This window comes from Plectropomus leopardus, chromosome 23, assembly GCF_008729295.1.
Source record: "Plectropomus leopardus isolate mb chromosome 23, YSFRI_Pleo_2.0, whole genome shotgun sequence".
Taxonomy (NCBI): Eukaryota; Metazoa; Chordata; class Actinopteri; order Perciformes; family Serranidae; genus Plectropomus; species Plectropomus leopardus.
The window spans coordinates 20,559,000-20,569,112 of NC_056485.1; the positions used below are offsets into that span (position 1 = coordinate 20,559,000).

At 36.1% G+C, this 10,113-nt stretch overlaps 1 pseudogene; it reads right to left on the reverse strand.

The window, feature by feature from the left end:
* The window catches only part of LOC121962131, a 12,039-nt pseudogene extending 2,882 nt beyond the window's left edge, over nucleotides 1–9,157 (reverse strand).
* Nucleotides 9,158–10,113: the final 956 nt, after the last annotated feature.

A 10,113-nucleotide genomic window follows, 5' to 3' on the forward strand; every position in this document is an offset into this window, starting at 1 on the left:
CCCTCGGACTCACCAGGTCTCTGTGGATGAAACTCTGCGTCTCCAGGTACTCCATCCCCTCGCACACGTCCTGACACATGGACAGCAGCCACGCCTCCCTCAGCGTCCGACCCCTCTGCCGCAGGAAGTTCAGCAGGCAGCCGTTCTCCATGAACTCGGCCACGATCAGCAGGGGGCGCTGCTGCAAGCAAACCCCGTACAGCTGCACCAGTTTGGGGTGGCAAAGCTTCCTGGGAAAGATGACACACACGAACAGTTTCACTTCCTTGTGCTGGAAAAAAGGAAGTGGTTTACATGTCGTCCCGGTCGTCCCTCCTTACATCATGACTTTGGCCTCCTCGATGAAGTCCTCCTCGTACATGGCTCCCTCTCTGATGGCCTTGATGGCGACTCGGTGCTGAGCTCTCCACTTGCCGAGTCTCACCACGCCGAACTGACCGCAGCCGAGCTCCTTCATGAAGGTCAGCTCGCTGGGGTTGATCTCCCACATCTCTGCAGGGACGGGAACGACAGAAAAATACGAAAAAAGAAGCGAGAAACGTCTTCAGTCAACTTCATCTCAAAGCCTTTTTTTCTTTACAGATACCTGCTGGCGATTTAAGCTCATTTATTACACATTATATTTAAGAAATTTACTGAAAACCACCTTGAAATATCACATTTAAGAGAATGAGATGCACGTTAGGTCACCATGACCTTGACCTCTGACGAGCAAGTAAACGTTTGTGCCAAATTTGGAAAAATTCCCATAGGTTTTCTTGAGATATTGCCTTTATGAAAATAAGACCGAGGCAAGGTTGCAGTGACCTTGACCTTTGACCACCAAATTCTCATCTGTTGACATTTGTGCCAAATTTGAAGAAACTCCACTGAACTCTAAACATTACATTGTTTAGTTTAAGTGGATGTTTTTGCTAAAGTTGAGAAAATTATATCTGGGTGTTCTTGAGATCACGTTCATAAGAATGAGAATGATTCAAGGTCATTCTAACCTTGGCCTTTGACCGTCAGCCAAGAAATTCTTATCAGTTCATCCGATAAAATAATGTTCGTGCCAAACTTTGAGAAATTTCCTCTTGGTTGTTTTAGAGATATTGCGTTCACAATAATGAAACAGAGACAAGGTCACAGTGACCTTGACCTTTTACCTAAAGACTAATCTAATCAATTGATTCTTGAGTCAAAGTGGACGTTTGTGACAAATTCTAAGAAATCCCCTTAAGTACTTCTTGAGATATTGTGTTCAACCATAAAACGTGTTTATTATTTACCTGAGCTGAATCCTGCTGTGGCGGGAACACACCTTCCCATTGGACCCACCGCGTACCGCAACCTGGTCACCAAGCCTGCACGCACACACACACACACACACACACACACACACACACACACACACACACACACACACACACACACACACACACACACGCGCGCACAAACAAACACACAGTATTAAATGAAGCATTAATGCAGCACTGTGATCTTTGTTGTAGCATACACAGTGTGTGTGTGTGTGTGTGTGTGTGTGTGTGTGTACCTGCTGCGTTGTGTTCGTGGTAGTGTATGACGTCAGGTATGGATTTAAAGGTGTGTTTCTCAGCCAGGAAGAACTGACCCGTGTCACTTATTTTGATCTGGTAATGCCGGATATCTCCGTTGCTGCTGAACACAAACACAAAAATGTTTATTGCAGCTAATATTTATCCTATTTTTGCAGCGTTTATACAGATTTTTATCAATACATTTCCAGGACTTTTCCATGACTTTTAGGTAAATTTTAAATTTTCTGAAAGGACCATCTATACTCTGTACTTGTTGGTTCTTTTCATTACTATATAATAGCTTTTTTAACATTAAAAACCCTCAATAAATTCAGAACAGGATTCAAACTCAACATTTAAATAAAACTTTTGTTATTTATAAGAGGGGACGGATTGGTGTTAAAAGGGGGAAGCATGTCAAATAATTATTTAAGCCTTGGGGAGGGGAAAACAAGTTTGAATGGCTGTATTTTGTATTTATTTTATTGGCGATTTTGTTTCTTACATTTTTTTTAATTGATTTTAAAAGACAAAATTTTGGATTCTGTTTTTATTTACATTTTTGTTTTTTTTTTTAAAAGAAATATATATTTTTAAAATTTATTTTAAAGCAAATTTGATAGACATTTTTCTTAATTTAAATACGAATCCATTTTCCTTAAAAACATTTTTGGGTGATTTTTGAGGGAAAAAAAGGTGATTTTCACATTTTCAATTCACATTTCCGACAGTCCTTTAACACATCATGTATCGTTATACAGGACTGTCAAACACAATTTCATGACTTTCCAAATCTTTCAGGGTACATTTAGTTTTCCAAAAACTTGGCTAGTTTTCGGATTCGAAGCTTCGGTTCGGCGGCTGTGAATCACCTTAATGTTTTGGTGTAGACGGACACGGTGTAGACTCCCTTCTGACTCGACTCCCGCACCACAAAACCGCCCTCTTTGTCCTGGAAAAACAACAAAAAACACTTTTACTTCAACGCCCTCAGCTGCAGCTGCAAGAAACAGCTCATCTGTCTGTTATTAACCCTTTGAAGCCTGGAAGGACATCAATTTTCTGTCTTTATAGCAAATATACCTTTGAAACATCAGCAGATTGGTTTGATTTCTTTGGAAAACTGCAATAACTCATCAAGAGGTAGAACTTGTAACTTCTTCTTGTGTATTTTGGGAGAAATCAAACCATTTTGCTCAGTGTTCATTAATGTCAGTTTCTGAAGCTCAAAGTGATTCTTGTTTTTTTTTGACTAACAATCCAAAATCAGTTTTTTATCACATAAGACAAAAAAAATCACATTTAAAGAAACTGGAACTAAATAATGTTTTTGGCATTTCTGCAGAAAAAAATACTATTTGTTATAATTTTTTTGTCCACTAATCGATTCATCGCTTCAGTGCTACTCCAAAGCAAATATATATTTTAAAAAGCTACCTAAATGTACACACACACACAGGTACATAAACATAAATATTTGTGTTACTTCTTGTCTCAGCAGCTGCTCAGCTTCTGTCCTGGTGATGTTCTTGCAGTACCACCTGCAGAAAGATTAAAAAAAAAAACACAGTTTAAATAATAATAAAAAAAAATAATAAAAAGAAAATCGAGCTTTACAGTAAGAAAAGAAGCTAAATGATTTGTGTTGAAAAATAATAAAATATTTGGATTTTGTAGTAGAAAAACATTACAAAAAATACATGAAAAAATATAAAGTGTAATAAAAGACTCACGAGTTCGCCTCTATTCTGTTTTTCTCCGTCACGTAGTTACTCGGGATGAAGCCTTTATTCCTGATAGAAACCAGTAGAAAGAAAACAAACTGCTGCGTTTAACACAAACCTGAAAGTGCAGAATCTTCATATGAGCAAAAAAAATATTTGAATTTACTTAATTTCATTAACAGCTTGAACAGAATCATTCATTTGTTTAATTTGTTTTTTAGAATAGAGAGATCGCATCATTATCAGTGATGATGGTACTGTCCAACTCTATTAGATCATTTTAGAATAAGAATAATAATGATAATAATACATTTTAATTTATAGCAGTTTTCAAAACCAACATTACAAAGTGCTTTATGCTTAAAAAAGGAAAAAAATAAAATCAAAACAACACAAAACAAACAAAAAACCCCAACACAAATGCAGAATATAAAAACTCTTCCTGCAGATTTTTTGTATGAAACAGTTTTAAGGTAATTACCCGTGTTTGTCCTGCGCTCGCCACCACAGCTGGTCCTGTTTGTGCAGGATGATGTACTCTTCTCCCTGCGGACACACACACACACACACACACACACACACACACACACACACACACACACCGTCATCACACACAGGCTGCTCCTCTGTGAGAGTGTGTGTGTGTGTGTGTGTGTGTGTGTGTGTGTGAGAGAGTACCTGTCTGAGTGTGAGGTCGCTGTCCTCCTTGGCGGTGAAGTCGTACATGGCGACGACACTCACCAACCCCTGACCTTCACCGTCCTCATCATCAGGAGGCGGCAGCGGGAGCTTCCTCCTCGACCGGTCGACCTGAGAGACACCGAGACGTTAGACACGCACACACTACGCGCACACACGCACGCACGCACGCACACACACACACACACACACACACACACACACACACACACACACGCACACACACAAGCAAACACACACACACACACACACACACACACACACACACACACACACACACACACACACACACACACACACACACACACACACACACACACACTCTTACCCGGCAGGCGTGCCCCGGGTATCGTCTGCTCTGGAAACACAGCGAGGTGCTTCCCTCCAGCTCCATGCGCGTGCTGATCTCCCTGAAATCAACCAGACAATAGAAATTTTAGCGTGTATTTTAAAAAATTTTTCTGTCTCTCTCTCACATACGCACGCACGCACGCACGCACACACACACACACCCCCTTAAAAAAATATATTAAGTTTATGTTTTCATTTGGAAACATGGAAACAGGGCGTGAAATGTCCTGAAATTTGCAAGAAATTAGTAAAAGTTCACAAAAAAATTAGAAAATTCTTCATTAAAATAGGGAAAAAATGTAAAGAGAACTATTTATATTTATATCACAATTATATATTTAAAATTGTGTTACATAAATATATTTGTGTTATTTCAGCACTTTTTTCAGATCATTTCACTTTGTCTTGTAATTTTTGGGGCTTATTTCTCGTACAGTTGCCTCTTTGTGTTCTTGAAATCAACCGAGTAAATTTGCTCAGTTTTCAAAGCGTTTAAAGGATGAGAAGCACCAAATCAAAGTTCCCGTCTGGGGAATGAAGTGAAATCATTTAACTGCTGTTTTAAAAAACGTCAGATGCAGGAAACTGGAAACAGATTGATCTTTGAGGATCTTTAAATCGCCCAGTTTGTACCTGGTCTGCACGGCGCAGCAGCAGCAGAAGACCGAGCGGATGGAGTGATCTGGAGGAGGAAAAAAACATCTTTAAAAACATAGATAACAATAAAGAAACAAAAAATAGGGCAATAAATGCAAATGTACAAGTATGGACCTGAAAATAAGCATAATACGAGACCTTTAAGTGGCCACTAAACTGGCGCAAATCTTACAACGTTTTAACAGAAAACTCGACACACGGTGCTGAGCGTTCATTAATTAAAGTTTATATATAATGCTTTTTTTTTTTTTAAATCGTGGTAATCGTCAGTGGCTGTGGCTGCCATTACTGATGCTGTAGTGAGCTTTTTTTTTATTTTGGCAGGCCCGGGGGTTTGGAAGGCATGTTTTATTTAATAATAAATAATAAAAAATTAAAAGAAAGGGAAAAAAATAATTAATTTTAAAAAACACCCAAACTTAAAAAAATGAAAAGTTTTTAAAAACAAATACAATTTTGATAGAAAAACTCCTGAACTGAAAATGGAAAAAAAACATTTTAAAGCCATAAGGTCACTAAAACTTTAATTTTTGTTTTAAATCAACTCAGAAATTTGGGTTTAAATTGCGCACAAAATTAAGTTTAACATTATTACATCATCATACAACTCATCAAAAATAAATCTGCAACTACAAAGGTTTGTCTAAATCAATAAATTAGATTTTTTATTGTATTGATACGTCCCCTGAATGCCTCTTTAGAGTGTATGTGTGTGTCTCCTAAAAGAGACAGAAATGAATCGATGAGTCATAAAATCATCGTCACTATTATTGGAAAAGCTCTACGTCCTCCTCCCTCATTAAGCGAAATGGGATGCAGCCAAACATGTAACGAGGGGTTCAAACCGAGCGTCACTGTGCCGATCAGATCAGGTTATTGATCTGCTGATTGACGGACTCTCACAGCGTCTCACCGTGTCTCACAGTCGATGTCTCACAGTCGATGTCTCTTTATGGTTTTGAGTAGGAGGTCTTTGTCAGGAAGTATAGTTTCCTTTTCTGCAGAACTGACACACTGTCACTCTGTCAGTGTGTGTGTGTGTGTGTGTGTTTCTGTGGGTGAGTGTGTGTGCGTGTGTGCGTCATTTTCTTAGTGTGTGTTATATATAAATATGTGTGTGTGCACAGATAAGCGGCAGCGTGTCTTCCTGTTTCTCTTCGTGCGAGTTTGAAGACAAACCGACGGCTGTCGTGTGACTCGCTGTCAAAATAAAAGCCCTCACAGAAACTTGAAGCGATGAACTCAGTTGGTGGTTTGTGGTGAACCAACATCCCAAAAACACACTCTCATGTTTCTGAAAGTGAACTGACGAGTTCCTGCATCCACAGACTCAATGAAAACTTAAATTTGGGCTTTTTTTTTGGACGGATGGATTTTATAAGAGGATCAACAAGATTTTCATGTTTTGTTTTTTTTTTAATTAAAAAGTACATTAACTCAAGTTCTGCAGTTAAGTGCAACTTTAATGTACTTCATGTAAGTACAGAAAAACTTTAATATATAGACAGAGCTTTTATTTGCTGAAATCACTGAGCTCAGCAGACTTATATTTGGGACAGGCGTCTATACGGGACGGACTTTTAAACTCCCATCACACAACTGTTGCGAAGCAGAGATGGAAATACAATCAAATTATTTATTTACCATTTATTATTATTATTATTATTATTATTTTATTTTGGAAATTGGCTATTTTTTTTAAAGGAAGAAGGTAACAAGTAACTTAAGAAAAAATGACCCAGAAGTTAGTAAGAAATCTGTGAAAAGTAGAAGACATTTACCTAAAAAATTGCCAAAAACCTAAAAAAAACCCTAAACTAAAAAAAAAAAGAATATTAAAAAAAAATTTAAAAAAAATGAGAATTCACCTTAAAAAATCTCTTTGAAATGATAATAATTCTGTACAATAATTTTGAATATAAAATTATGAATATAGTTCACTGGACATTTTCCTTCGCTTTTTAAAAAGTAGTCATGTAGTTATAGTTATATAAAAATATTTCAAAGTGTATATAAAATAAATTAAAATATATTCAAAAATAGTCATATAGTTATATTATATAAAAATATTTCAAAGTGTATATAAAATAAATTAAAATATATTTAAAAAATAGTCATATAGTTATATAAAAATATTTAAAAGTGTTATATAAAATAAATAAAAATATATTAAAAAATTAAAAAATATCTAAATATATAACAAATAAAAAACATATAAAAATATAACTAAACTGGAGACAGTGTTAGCATTCAGCTAAAATTCAGCTGTGCTGTAAGTAAAGAGCAGCTAACGTGGCTGCAGACTCCTGTCAGAGATTATCAGATATTTATTTCTGAACTAAACTGTTAAACTCTGACTTCACTGTGCTGATGAATCAGTGAGAGACAGTGAGCGGCGCTCAGCGACAGAAACAAAACTGAAACTTTTAGCTGGTAAATGTTTCTTTGCACTCAGCAGATCACACGTTTGCAGACAGGTGGAGCTTTCAGTCTGTTTGCAGCTCGCTGCACGCCTCAAACATCACACGTTACAATCATACGAGAGCAGAAACACAACAAACACCGAGTCACTTACTAACTCAAACCAAACCGTCGCTTTTAGCTCCAAATGTGTTAAACTAGATCAGCTTCATTAAATATATTAAAACCCTTTTTGTTAAAGATTATGTACCTCAGTACCTTTCTCCAACATAAAAGTATAGTTACCTTTTCTGCAGAACTGCTAATTATATTAAACTGCACGTACCGTGACATTTTAACCCTTTGACACCTGACACCTTTCTTTCAAAAACATTTGGTGAAGGCAACGAGCAAAAACGAAGAAATGACCCCAAAATAAGCAAGAAATTAGTAAAAAGTATAAGAAAATTACTTAAAAAAATTAACCTAAAAAAGCTGTCTTGCTTTTTTAAGTGCTGTATAAATAGTATAAACCTGAATATGTATTTTAGGAGGTTTTTAGGAAATGCTTCAGAAATTGAGGATATTTTTTTGCGTCAAATGCAATGCAAAAATACACATGCAATGCGTTTTAACCTTTTAAAACCAAATCAAATTGACTTGATTTCTTAAAAAAAAAAAAAAAAAGGCAAAAAGACAATGAGAAAAAAGGCAAAGGCCTGACCTGAAAAAATAAAAACATTTATAGAACAACAATAACAATAATAATAATAGCAACAATAATAATAATAATTAATATTATTATTATTATTTTTTAATAAATAAAAAAGGAAACAACCTATAGAAAGTGTTAAAAAGATATAATATAAATAAATATAATAATCTCATACAATAATTTTAAATATGTAACATATATTCCTGTTGCTTTTGAAATTATTTTATAAAATGTAATAAATTCTCTCTTATGTAACTGCTTATTGGCTTTTGCCCCATGTTTTCCACAACAACAACAATAAAAACAACAACAATAATAATAAAGAAAAAAATTACCTATAAAGGTGATCAAAAAATAATTCTAAAATAATTAAATATGTAAGAAATTCCCCTATCTTTAAAAATACATAAATAAATAAATAAATAAAAAATAAATAAATAAATAAATAAATAAATAAATAAAAATAAATAATAAATAAATACTTGCATTTTTTCGAGCACCTCTTACCAAATTGTTCATTGACTTTCTCCACGTTTTTGAAAAACAAAATTGCACCGATGTGCTCTGGCTTCAGAGGGTTAACGGACTGCAGTTAGTCTCTTTTTAGCAGCTTGTTTTACGCACGTTTTCGCCTTTGAGTCGTGGTAGTTTATTCTAACTTTTCACGCCTTAACGGAGCTGAAAACTCACTCACACGTTCTCCTCGGCATGTTTGATTTGCTGAATTCGTTTGAAGTTTTTGTTGTTTCTAGAGGAATAAAGTTTCCTCTCACAGCCTCGTTTACATACGTGTTCTTACTAAGCGTTTAACCTGCAGAAGCTGGAGGTAACGGTGCTTACTTGACTGAATCATGGTCACCGCTCTCTTTTCTTCCTCCTCCTCTTCGTTTATCTCCTCTTCAGCTCCAGCTTTTCTTCCTCAGCTCGAGTCTTTAAGGTCGCCGTTGATTTCGCTGCGTTCGGCTGCATCGACGCGCTGATGTGATGTGATGTGATGGGAAACCCTGCGAGAGCTGAGTGACAGAGTCAGAGAAAAGAGAGAGAGAGAGAGAGAGGCAGGTGGGTGGAGGAAGTAGAGAAGGTGAAGAAGAAGAGAGGACAAAAGAGTGAAGACATGAGAGAAGAAAAGAGATTTTATTTCATGTTTGTCTTTGTCTGCTTCAGTCGCACTGATAAAGTTGGGTTTAAAAACAAATACTTTAAATGTACAGTGTTGACAGAGAGAGAGAGAAAGACAGAGAAAGACAGAGAGAAGGTGGGAGAGAGACAGAGACAGAGACAGAGAGGAAGTGAAAGAATGACGTGAGTGAAACCACAAAGCATCCGTCTCTGAATCAGTCCAGGAAGAAGACAAACTGAGGAAATTAACATTAAATTTAGTGATTCTGAATGCGCCAGTTCAAGAAGACTGAACTAATCGGGTCCCCAACAGGTGCCAGGTGGACCCCCCCCAAATATGTACTAATTCACAATAAAAAATAAAGTGATTCACACTGAGAACTGTTTTTGTCCCTTTAGTCTCCATAAAGTGTCAGAGAGCATAAAACAGCATCAAAACAGAGCTTGTTGATCAAAGAAGTGACAGTGGAGGATCCACCACACCCCCGACAGAGGACACAGATAAGACACTAATGTCCAAAAATCATAGAAACGTCCTAAAATGCTAGAAATGTCCTAAAATCATAAAAACGTCCTAAAATGCTAGAAATGTCCTAAACCCCTTAAAAGGTCCTAAAATTTGAGACACTCCCTAAAATCCTAGATATGTCCTAAAATAATGAATATGTTATAAAACCCTTGAAAGGTCCTAAAATCTGAGAAACACCCTAATATCCTAGATATGTCCTAAAATCATAAAAAATGTCCTACAATCCTAGAAATGTACTATAATCACAAAAACGTCCTAAAATCCTAAAAATGTCCTAAAATCATAAAAAATGTCCTAAAATCATAAAAATGTCCTAAAATGCTTGAAATGTCCTAAAATCATAAAAATCCTAAATATGTTTGAATATCATAGAAATGT